The sequence below is a fragment of the Anabrus simplex genome, chromosome 3 (assembly GCF_040414725.1).
Source record: "Anabrus simplex isolate iqAnaSimp1 chromosome 3, ASM4041472v1, whole genome shotgun sequence".
Lineage (NCBI taxonomy): Eukaryota > Metazoa > Arthropoda > Insecta > Orthoptera > Tettigoniidae > Anabrus > Anabrus simplex.
Genome location: NC_090267.1, coordinates 77,644,318 through 77,656,577, shown reverse-complemented (window position 1 = coordinate 77,656,577; position 12,260 = coordinate 77,644,318). Strand labels below are relative to the sequence as shown.

The 12,260-nt window shown below is 42.0% G+C and overlaps 1 protein-coding gene across 2 annotated transcripts in view; it reads right to left on the bottom strand.

Moving 5' to 3' along the window:
* Positions 1–12,260, bottom strand: part of mam (mastermind) — a 313,135-nt gene that overhangs the window by 125,784 nt on the left and 175,091 nt on the right. The gene's annotated exons all lie outside the window — the stretch shown is intronic.

The window sequence follows — 12,260 nt, the reverse complement described above, 5'->3', positions numbered from 1 at the left end:
GGCCAGAGCGCGTCTCAGACAGTTCTTGGGGGCAAGGGTCAGTCAAAACAACGGTAACGTCGCCATAGTGTTTGTTCGGAACTCTATACAGACCATCAAATACATTTGTATTTTATAAAAACGAACGGAAAGTTTCTTCAAAGAACGCAATGAATTACGTAAGCCTTTATCAATGACTTTAGCACGCCATTAGGTCAACCATCCCTTACTAGATCTGCGCATTATTCTCCTAGGTAAACTAACTTTCTCACTGCTCATCCAACTTGTTAACTTGTTCGTTCACAACTTAGTCCTTAGTCGCTAAATTATTATTATTATTATTATTATTATTATTATTATTATTATTATTATTATTTCGTCGTTATGTCCATTCAAAAGCGCGTTTGAATTTGTTCGTTGGCCTGATGGTTTTCGCCGTCTTATCCTCCCAGAATCTCTTCATGAATGCACTATGATACATCCTGTGTTCTGTGGACCACGTCCTACCATTTTCTTTTTAGGTTTCTCCACAACTTTGTGCTTGGCTACAATTTTACTAAAGGCTCCACAATCTTGTATGATGTCGTCCGTGATAACTATGACCTGGAGGTTAATCTTAGTTTCTTCTAGCCTTCTTTGAGTTGTTTACTTTAAATACTCCTTTGGTGAGTCGGTCGCTGTCCATTCTATAGATATGGCCATAGAATTTCAGGCGTCTCTTGCGAACCTGTCAGTTAATGATTGGAGGTCCGCTGTTTTCCTCTTAATCCACATTCCATTTTCTCTCGTGGGACTAAACATTTCCGGGGAATTTTCTTTTCTTGTAGTTCATATTTTATAATTTTAGAGTTCCCTCCAATGGATATGGTTTCTGGGGCGTATAAAGCTTCCTGCAAAACAACTGTTTTGTAGTGTCGTAATTTTCCTCACGCGAGGTGACTCTTGCTGTAGTAATTCCACGTCAGTCTGTACGCCTTATGAAGCATAATAATCTATGGTGAAGATGTACAGGTATGTATGATCTAATAATAATAATAATAATAATAATAATAATAATAATAATAATAATAATAATGACATTTCTTGAACAGTCTAACAATTGCTACAGTCGCCGGGGTATCAGAATTTGGTCCAGCAGTGGGTCTTTAAGGTGCCGTATATTTATCGCATTTAAAGATTCTCAAATGTGACTTTAGCTGGAATCGAACCCACCACCTTGAGAACAATGAGATGGTCTGTACAAGTTAAGTTAGATCGCCTTACTAGACCATAAACGTTCCGCTTTGTTTTTCGCCGCTGGTCTGTGAGTAGCTTTAAATGCCTGGAATATTCCATGAACTGATGGTCCATAAAAGTAATCTGAGGCCATTTTCGTCTAGGCCTCGCAGAGGAGATTCACGTTGCCAAAAACAACTCAGTCAAGGCTCACTCATCTCCACACACATCTCTAAGGCTTCCCTTCATAGTACACAATATAAAAAAATCACATCGATCAGTTAGTTGTTTGACTGATTCAATTTTAACAGCCGTTAAAATTGAATAATAATAGTAATAATAATAATAATAATAATAATAATACGCCGAGGTGCCGGAATTTAGTCCCGTAGGAGTTATCTTACGTGCCAGTACATCTACCGAGAGGAGGCTGACGTATTTGAGCACCGGACAGAGCCAGGATCGAACCTGCCAAGTAGGGGTCAGAAGGGCAACGCCTCAACCACTCAGCCACTCAGCCACTCAGCCCGGTTAAAAGAAAACTATACAGGGTGTAACAGTAAGGCAAGATAAATTTTCATGACAAATTCTTCACATGTAGAAGAAAATATATTAAATGGACATGAGCCCGGAAACGTTTACTTCCATGTTAGAACTCATTTTCTATCGCTCTACATAGTACATGGGAAACACTCAGGAACAGAACATACCACATAAAACATTTTCTTACATAAAATGTATTAAAACATTTTCAAAATGACCTCCATTAACACCGTCGCGTAAATCGCGGATGCGGAAGTGTATCCTTGGAGTATCTATGCTAATGGATGGCATTTTGAGTATTTCATGTATTTTTTTACATATATAAATTACAAACAGATGATAATAAACTAATAAAAATAATAACATACATCGTTATACACCGTCCGACTCGTTGGCTGAACGGTCAGCGTACTGGCCTTCGTTTCAGAGGGTCCCGGGTTCAATTCCCGGCGGGGTCGAGGATTTTAACCTTAATAGGTTAATTCCAATTGCACGGGGGCTGGGTATATGTGTTGTCTTCATCATCATTTCATCCTCATCACGACGCGCAAGTCGCCTAAGGGAGTCAAATAAAAAACCAACACCTGGCGAGCCGAACCCTTCCTGGGATATCCCGGCAATAAAAGCCATACGACATTTATTTATTTTTATCGTTATACACCGTTACGCCTTTCAGCGTTCAGTCTGCGAGCCTCTGTGAATTTACTACAATCCTCTATGTGCAGCTAGTGATGAGGCTCCATTTAGTTCTATACCTCGTATCTTTAAATCATTAGAAAGTGAGTCTAACCATCGTCGTCTTGGTCTCCCTCTATTTTTCTCACCCGCCATAACAGAATGCGTACAGTTTCATCCATCGAGTTCATTCCTAGCTTAGCCTTTATCTCCTCATTCTGAATACCCTCCTGCCATTATTCCCACCTGTCTGTACCAGCAATCATTCTCGCTAGTTTTATGTCCGTCACTTCTAACTTATGAATAAGATATCCTGAGTCCACCCAGCTTTCGCTCCCGTAAAACAAAGTTGGTCTGAAAACAGACCGATGTAAGGATAGTTTCGTCTGGGAGCTGACTTCCTTCTTACAGAATACTGTTGATCACAACTGCGAGCTCACTGCGTTAGCTTTACTGCACCTTGATTCAATCTCACTATATTACCATTCTGGGAGAACACACAACCTAAATAAATGAAATTATCTACCTGTTCCAGCTTTGTATCACCAATCCGACATTCAATTCTGTTGAATTTCTTACTTACTGACATCAATTTAGTCTTCGAAAGGCTAATTTGCTCACCATACTAATTGCACCTATTTTCAGGTTCCTAAATATTAGACTGCAGGCTTTCGGCACAATCTGCCATTAAGACCAAGTCGTCAGCATAGGGCAAACTGCTTACTACATTTCCACCTAACTGAACCCCTCCCTGTCACTCTATACCTTTCAGCAGATGATCCATGTAAACTACGAACAGCAAAGGTGAAAGATTACAGCCTTGTCTAACCCCTGTAAGTACCCTGAATCAGGAACTCATTCTACCATCAATTCTCACAAGCCCAATTATCAACATAAATGCCTGTGATTGATTTTAATAATCTACTTTTAATTCCATAGTTCCCCAGTATGGCGAACATCTTTCCCTCGGTACCCTGTCATATGCTTTCTCTAGATCTACGAAACATAAACACAACTGTCTATTCCTCTCGCAGCATTTTTCAATTAGCATGCGCATACTGAAATCTGACCCCTCTTTGGTGTGAAACCACACTGGTTGTATTTTTTATTGTTTTATTTTTAATTTTACAATACGATTTACGTCGCACCGACACAGGTAGGTCTTATGACGACGATAGGATAGGAAAGGGCTAGGAGTGGGAAGGAAGAGCCCATGCCTTTAAATACGGGGTTAAAATGGGAAACCACAGAAAAAAAACTACATGGCTGCCAAGAGTGAAGTTCGAAGCCACTATCTCGCGAATGCAAGTTGAAAGCTACATGAACCAAACCATGCGCCCACATGTTCGGTCATTTCATGTAAGAAAGAGTTCCATGTGGTATGCTAGTACATTCTGTTCCTGTGTGTTTCCCCATGATTAATATACCATGTAAATACAGCATTTCCGGATCCCATGCCCATATAACATAATATTTTCCTCTTCTACGTGTAAGGAATGTGTATAGTAATTAAGGACCAAAAGCGTTCGTGCCCAACGGGTTCCGAACTCGGCCCCATAAAATGTGTTTCGCGCACCTTAGCACTCAGTTGTCGTAAGACACAAGCCTAGCGTTTCGTAATAGCTACTTAACTCGATACAATTTTCAATAATCGTGTATAACTCTAAACCGGGCGGTTATTGAAGCGCTAAACATCACTTTAAACCATTAGATGTGTGCTTTCATCTCTACAAAGCGTAATAAACTGGTGATTTACAGAGCGGTGCCTCCTTGTCAGCGTGGGTGGTGCGCTGTTATGACCGCTACCACTTCCTAACAGGTCTCAGTCTGCAGTTCAGTACGGGACCAGTGCGGTGGGTCGTTGTGGACGACGTGTATAAGACCTAATTCCTACCAGACTGGGAAACACTTGCCATCCCCCGGCAAGCAGGACTACTGTACTATATGAAACTCTCATTAAGTTTAAACTCCCACTGCGTACAAGTTTAACAGTTATTCGCGTGTTGTAATGCATAAACAAACACGCTAAACCATAACTAAATATTTATCTGAGGCTAATACAACAGAATGATGTACTCAGCTTCTGCAATAATCACACTATCTGATACAGTCGCTCAATTATCAGCACAGACACCAACTGCGTGACACACAGTGAATGATCACGTCATGATTGCATATCATCTTATAGAAATCTGGGTGTGCCGAAGGGGTAGGTGCCTGCCTCTCTAACGGAAGCCCGGGGTTCGATTTTCTTCTCGCCTACGGAATTTAATTCTGGACAGAAATTGTTCACTCAGCCTCGTGAAACGAACTAAGAAGCTGTTTCATACGAGAGAGTGACTTCGGCAAGTGGTTGTGATGGTAGTGGTGTTTTTTGTTTTGTTTTAAGATTAAGAACAGCTTGTCGCGGGTAAATGGAAGATAGAGGAGATTACCCTTTGAAGAACCAGAATATCGGCAAAGGAAAGATGACAGTGAAGAATCTGACACAAGTACGTGTAGGCAGTGCCAGGATGAGATAGGGGTGATTATTGTTTAAAGAGGAAGTGTAGCTCTATTAACACTAATCGGAAGGGGAAATGGAAGAAGTCCGACACTCCGAAGACTGAAGGAATCACCGAAAGAAAGAGAAGGGCCAGCCGGGCTGAAAGGCTCAGACGGTTGAGGTGCTGGCCTTCTGACCCCAATTTGGCAGGTTCAGTCCGGAGGTGTTTGAAGGAGCTCAAATACGTCAGCCTCGTGTCGGTAGATTTACTGGCATGAAAAAGAACTCCTGCAAGACTAAATTCCGGCACCTCGGCTCTCCGAAAACCGTAAAAAAGTAGTTAGTGGGACGTAAAGCAAATAACATTATTATTAAGAGAAGGGCCATGAAGGACTTGAAAATGAAAGACTCTCTAGGCCTCGGGAACGTAATACCACTGTGGATGGAAGAGAACAAGAGTTAGACAGGAGAGGGAATTCAAAAGTGAGGAGATTGGCACAGCCACAGAATTGGAAGCAATGCCGGACTCAACTAGGGGGCGGCGGGAGTCTACACACGCTCCCACACTGAGCTCCCATGATCGCCCATTAAGCTCTAACAACAGGCTGGGGATAGCGTGGACGTACCACCCACAGGGGCAGCCAGAATTACATAATACGAATAATAATAAAATAGTAATAATAATAATAATAATAATAATGGTTTTACGTCCCACTAACTACTTTTTCGGCTTTCAGAGACATCCAGGTGCCGAAATGCTATCCCGCAGGAGTTTTTTACGTGCCAGTAAATCTATAGACAGGAGGCTGGCGTATTTGAGCACCTTCAAATACCACAGGACTGAGTCAGGATCGAGCCTACAAACTTGGGTTTATAAGCCAGCTATCTACCGTCTAAGCTACTCAGCCCTTGCCAGGATTAATTAGTGGACTTGTGGTCGTCCAAGTGAGAGCCCCTTCCGAATATCGTGGCTCCCATTCACAAGGCAAGAAGGCGAAGCAATACGGTCGTGGAGGTGGTTACACTGACCACGTGAATCTCCAGTATCAGGGCGGCAAAGCTCTTGGTGAGCTGTATGAGTCATGGCATTTTTCTTTGTACTGCCAATATACTCACAAATATAGCAGAACGTTACACGGATCAGCAGCAGAATATAAACAGGCCTCTCGGGCGAATGAAACTGACTGACAGGAGGAGTCCTAGGATCACCAAGCGAGTCAGCTTGCATTCGAGAGAGAGAGTCGTTTCGAACCCCACTGTTGGCAACCCTGAAGATGGTGTTCCATGGTTTCCCATTGTCACACCAGACAAATGCTGTGACTGTACCTTAGTTGAAGCCACGGCCACTTTTCTGCCACTCCTAACCCTTTCCTATTTCATCGTCGCCGCAGGAGCTATCTGTATCGGTGCGAAGTAAGGCAAATTGTAAAGTCCTACGATCATGGATAGTGCCAACCAAAAACAAATGTCATTATGAAATGTAAAGCCTAAACAGCTGCTTCCATATTCCACGGTGACTACAGCACTCTCTCCCGAATGCAAGCTGACAGCTATATGGCACAAACCACGCAGCCACTAGCTCGGTGATTGTAGGACTCCTTCCGTCCGTCAGTTGCATTTAACGAACACAGAAGTTCTAGAACAACGGTTGCTGCATCTTCGGTATCAAATCAAAATCCCAGGGGCTGATAAAGCAGTTCCTAGCAGCATCGAGCCCGTTAAATAGCCACCTGAAAAATGATGGAAGGCGTCTGCAGAAAGTGTCGTCGTTTCTTGCGCAACGTTCTTCGCAGGTGATGCTCCAAAAATGAACAAGAATATTGCGCATTCACGGTCTGTCCTTGGGGTTACGTATGCGTTAAGATAACGGCATCACAGTCGTAAACCACAATCGCCACTACCTTCATATTGCTGGGTTCTGATGCACTTTTGACTTTCGTGGGAAATAACCATTCGGGGGCTCTCTCACATACGACGCTATTCTTCGCGGCACAGTGCATGCGCCGAGCGTTGGATGGGTAAGTCCATGTAGTGTGGTGTATAGTTCTCTCCATTTCCTCATTAACGACCAGTACTCAAACGTTAAGCAGTGCTGCCTACAGTCGCCGGACCTGAAACCGACTCGCTTGTTAGGTTTCCAGTTTTGCACAGCTCCATGCAGTTCTATCCAGTTTCGCTGCTCGCTCTCAGAGGCTAAGTACTTAAAATGGAGATTTGACAAGGCTGTATCTCGAGTTGGGAAAATCCTGGCAACTCGCGGTCAAGGAATGTAACATAGCCGGACAGCTAGGCCTCAAAAGCGTGCCAGTCGTTAACCAGGAACTATAGGTTGGATACCACCCTAAATGCGTATAGGCCAACGCGAGAAGCACTGGTTCCGTATCCTGGTGTACACACAACAGTGTTGGCACTAATAAAGAAATAGACCTAGCATATATTTTGGAGGAAAAAATCCAATAGAAATCAAATAAAAAACACAATACAGTTATTGAACTTACGCCGTGAGAAAGCAAAGAAAAGGGGAAAGATATACCTATTTATAGCGTAGTTTAAGTCTCGGATTGCGTGTCATCAAAGAGATTTCTTCTCACGATCATTGACCTTCATTGTGCGAATTCTGTGACCGAGATAAACGTTAACTTTTACGCCAACAAATGCGTAACATGAGCTCAAAAAGTAGCGGTTCACTATTGCCTTTATTTTTAACGTGTCACTATAACAGAACGAAGGTTAGCAAGCGACAACTCACACGAACTCTTCCTGCAATACAGGTTCACATGCGTAGCACGAAAACGACTGGAACAATTGAGTTTCATCAAATATTTTGAAAAGGGAATTCAAGCCCTTACTAGTTGAATAAGTTTGGCGGGTTACATCTCTACTCGAATCCACTTTTTTCATTGGTTTGTTTGTATCGCTTGATGCTTATGAGAATAAAAGGTTTCTATATTGATTTCAAATTGAAATCGTTATCTATGTTACTACACACGGTACAGTCCTAAAGATGAAGGTCCTGGAATGATTTGCAAACAAATTGCAGACCAAAAGACATTCCGCTATAAGACTGGAACATGGTCGACAAAATGTTGTGGGATACAAGCTGAGCTGCCGCCATGAAAGATGAAATGAACGAGTAAGGCTTTGGGCCAGGAATACGTCCATACATATTGAGATATGCTAACGAGGTCGCCGTCCGGCCAGCGGAAGTGGCGCGGTCGACACGAGGTCACGCTGACATATGGTAGCCGTCACTCACCAGGGGTGGGGACATCATCCCTTCATCCCGTTACTGCCCAAAGTAGAAATCGTTTGAAGACGATCTACGATGAAGTCTCTATTAAACGTCTTTGGTTTCAGCCCCTGGGAAAACTGTTCGCGCCAGTGCAATGAGTAAGATTTTAAGTATGCTTTTCATATTTACCGATTACACCTGCCTGTTACTGTCCTGTGAGTGAAAGATAATGCTATAAAGTGGAAACAAAGCTTACTACTAATATTGTTTCATAAACTTGTATTCTGAAATGATGCAACCAAAATTACAGCTAAGGAAAACCGTACTATCGTCAAAACGTTTCTTAGTAAACATAGTGTGGAAGAGAGGAAAGCCTCCTTCCTAATTGCCCGAGCTTTAAATCTCGAGGCAAATAACAAAGTCAGTCCGTTGATAACACTTACTTGTATTACCATAAACAACATAAAAAGTCAGGCGTAGTTAGGAATATAATGCCATTTCTCGGTATGTAAGCAATTTTCACGGCAACATTCAGAACCACGGCCTTGTTAACCATCACTGAAAACAATACAACGGAACTGAGTTGTAAATTGCTCAGATAATGAAGGCTGGAAAGTGAAAAAAAATCAAATAATATCTGATAATCAAACAAAACTATTTAAAGTGTGGCAACATCTGCCAAGAATACAACTGCTATAGGCACTAACATACCTTAAAATGATTTTTTATTTTCTAACAGAGTGAAACATTTCACTGAAACGCACGTGAAATAAGTACCACAAGGATACTCTTATAAATTATGACATGAGAATTCTCTGACCGTAATTCACAAGAAAGTGTAATCGCTCAATATTAAGTTAAGGGGACCCAGTCGTGAAACTTTACTAAAATAGGCATACATTTGTCAGCCACTTTATTGAAAAGTATAAATTTGATACACTCATTGCACCGTATATTTATAACCACCGTTTTAAATATCACTGACTTACAGTAAATTCTGAACTCGTTATAACAAGAAATGCCAACGCACTTTTGAACATTTTCGGTTCACGGAAGCAACTTAAGGTACAATTTGCTCGCAAAGTATTGCATGAAATTGTTCCAAACATCAGAGTTTGCACTATCATCTGAACATAATTTCGTCTTGCCTGGTTTTAGCTGCCTACATCCATAAATTATGGAAAATTTATTTTCCGATCTTCATACTAAATATTAATGGATTTGTTCTGCAAGAAATGTTTCTTATTGAAATCTTTGCTGATAAATTGATTTAATTTTAGACATAAGACATAGAGTATGTCTGTGCCAACCTTCCTGAAAAATGGCATGGCTCTATCACAAATACCTTGGGTGGTAAATGTACCTAAGCTGGCAAAATATCAATTTTACAGGCAAGCCCATTCAAAATTGATCAAAGAATTCACTCATCACTTATCACAGAACAGACACCTAGTAACGCTGTTTATTATGCTTGTCAGATAATTAAAATCTACAACAATATAATTACTATTTAAGCTACCACTATTCTCACTGTTTACACTCTTAGGCCTATTTACACTAATATCAAAACTCTCAATGGCATGCGTTTCGAAGCATTTGAGGGTGGGCTAACCTCATCCATAACAAGCAGTTCACCAATGTTGTTTTCAATTGTCTGTCTCCATGGATAAATTATAAGTGTGCTGGCCTTTGGTGACAGAGGTCCTGGGTTCGATTCCCGGTAGGGTCGGGAATTTTGTCATTGGTTAATTCCGTTGGCACGGGGGCTGGGTGTATGTGTCGTCTTCATCATCATTTCATGTCGCCTACAGGAGTCAAATCAAAAGATCTGCACCTGGCAGCCGAACATGCCCTCGGACACACCCGGCAGTAAAAACCATACGCAATTTCATTTTCAATTACATTTCCTTGCTGCGATACTATATGTTTATTACCATGGAACTTTCGCTGTGAATTGATTTCTTTACAAGCGTCATTTTAAACAAACAATAGGAGGCACTATAGAGATTAATATTATAACTCAGCAACAGCAAACCACACGTACACAAAATGTAAACAAACATCACAGAACGCGGGAAACAAATGAAAACCAACATCCGAGACTGGATCAAAGTATTCACGCGGCCAGCATGGGTCAAGGAGTAAACAGAAAAGAGAAATTCCTCGCTTACAACGGAGAAATAAGCAATCCAGAGTCTGACACATTGGAAAGGGGGCGTGGCAAGATGAGACGTATAAACTATATATATTTTGGTTCAGGAAGGTTTCCTCTACTCATTTATGATAAAATTGCGAAGTGACATTTTTGGCCATTTCGTGATGGCCGAATCCCCCTTAAGGTTCTGCCACCGAAAGCCACAGTAGTATAAATGTGAGGAGATGAGGCAGAGACCTGCATCGTACGAGTATAGATACTGACTACTAATAAAATGGTTTCATTCCGTACTGGCGGCCCTCCTAGAGGGTTAGGCCCTCTCTCAGGTCAAGGAGATTTGAAGTGGCGATTTGATGCGCCGTGAAGGTGAGGGGGTAGGGGCCGTGGCCTATAAAAGGATCTGTCCGCTTATGAATTGTGCGAAAATGAATGGCATTCTAGACCTCGTAAATATACTACTACTAATACTAATAATAATAATGATAATAATAATAATAATAATAATAATAATAATAATAATAATAATAATGATAATGATAATAATGCTTCGGCTGCAATAGGTTAGAATGCAAACTTACTAAAGCAAATAAGTTTTCTCTAACCGGACAATGAGATTTGCATAAGCAGCAGCAGAGCCCCTAAACTTATGTTACTCTCGCTACACTACGGTGAGCGGGTAACGACTGTTCCTACCAGGTAAGTTGGTTTGCATTCTAACCTATTGCTGCCTAAGCATCCGGACACACTATTATGCGCCGCCCTTGTAGTGTAGAGGAGGTTCGCTTTCTGGCCAGTTTAAGGATTTTTATTCTGGACTGAGAAGCAGAACGGGGTTAACGTGATACGAGATTTTCTGAAGCCCTCAGTTACAGGAAGAAAGCTCAAACTGAGATGACGCTACTGACCAACTACACATTCTGGTTGCCAGAGTAACAAAGGTTTCGAAAAACTGATGACGCTAGATAGACCTCCCCCACCCCCTAGCCAAAAATATATCCATGTTATTGCTTCAAAATTATAGAAAAAACACGTCCGAAAGGAGAAAGCGGCTTGTCCGACTTTCAAAAAGTCCAAAATTACTCATGCCGAACGTCAAAATGCTTACCGGGAGCGTCTCAAATTTAAGGTGGCCGAGCGTGGTGAGAAGAGTCCTGTCCAAACTGGAGCCTCAGCCGAACACATCTACTCCCCCATTTATCCATTCCAACTAGATACTTTATTTCCAGAGAACCTACCACATGGAATTAATTCTACAACAAAACTTGGGGCCGTGACCAGACACAGCTCTCCCTGTCTGTGGGGGCAGTAAAATAATACACACGGTATCCCCTGCCTATCGTAAGAGGCGAATAAAAGGAGATGCATGGGCGCTTAACTTGGGAGCGTGAGCTGGCGACCACGGGGCCCTTTAGCTGAATCCTGGCATTGCTTCCACTTATTTGTGCCAGGCTCCTCACTTTCATATTCCCTATCCGCCCTCCCTTGGGCAACACTTGTTCTTTTCCGACCCCAACCCTAGGGAGTCTTTCATTTTCACGCTCTTCGTGGCACTTGTAATTTTTGGCCGATATCTTCATTTTTCGAAGAGTCGGATCCCTTCCTCCCTTCCATTATTTCCTTCTGATTAGTGTAATTTAGAGAATGGTTGCCCAATTGTACTTCCTCTTAAAACAATAATCACCACCAACACCACCACTCTGAGACAGCCCCGTCTGGTTTTTTTTTATGGTTCAACGTCTCACTAACTGGAATCAGTTTTCGGACCCGATGGGATGGGGAAGAAGTAGGACTGGTCTTAATTAAGGTGCAACCTCTGGATTTGCAAACTATCCTGAGGGCTGCCGACAGACGGGATCGAACACGCCATCACCCGAAAGTAAGCTCACAGCCATGCCATTCGAACCATGTCTCGCTCGCTTACATGTTTGATTGATTGTTTGTTTTTTGTTTACAATTTTGCAGTATGTCGCACCGAC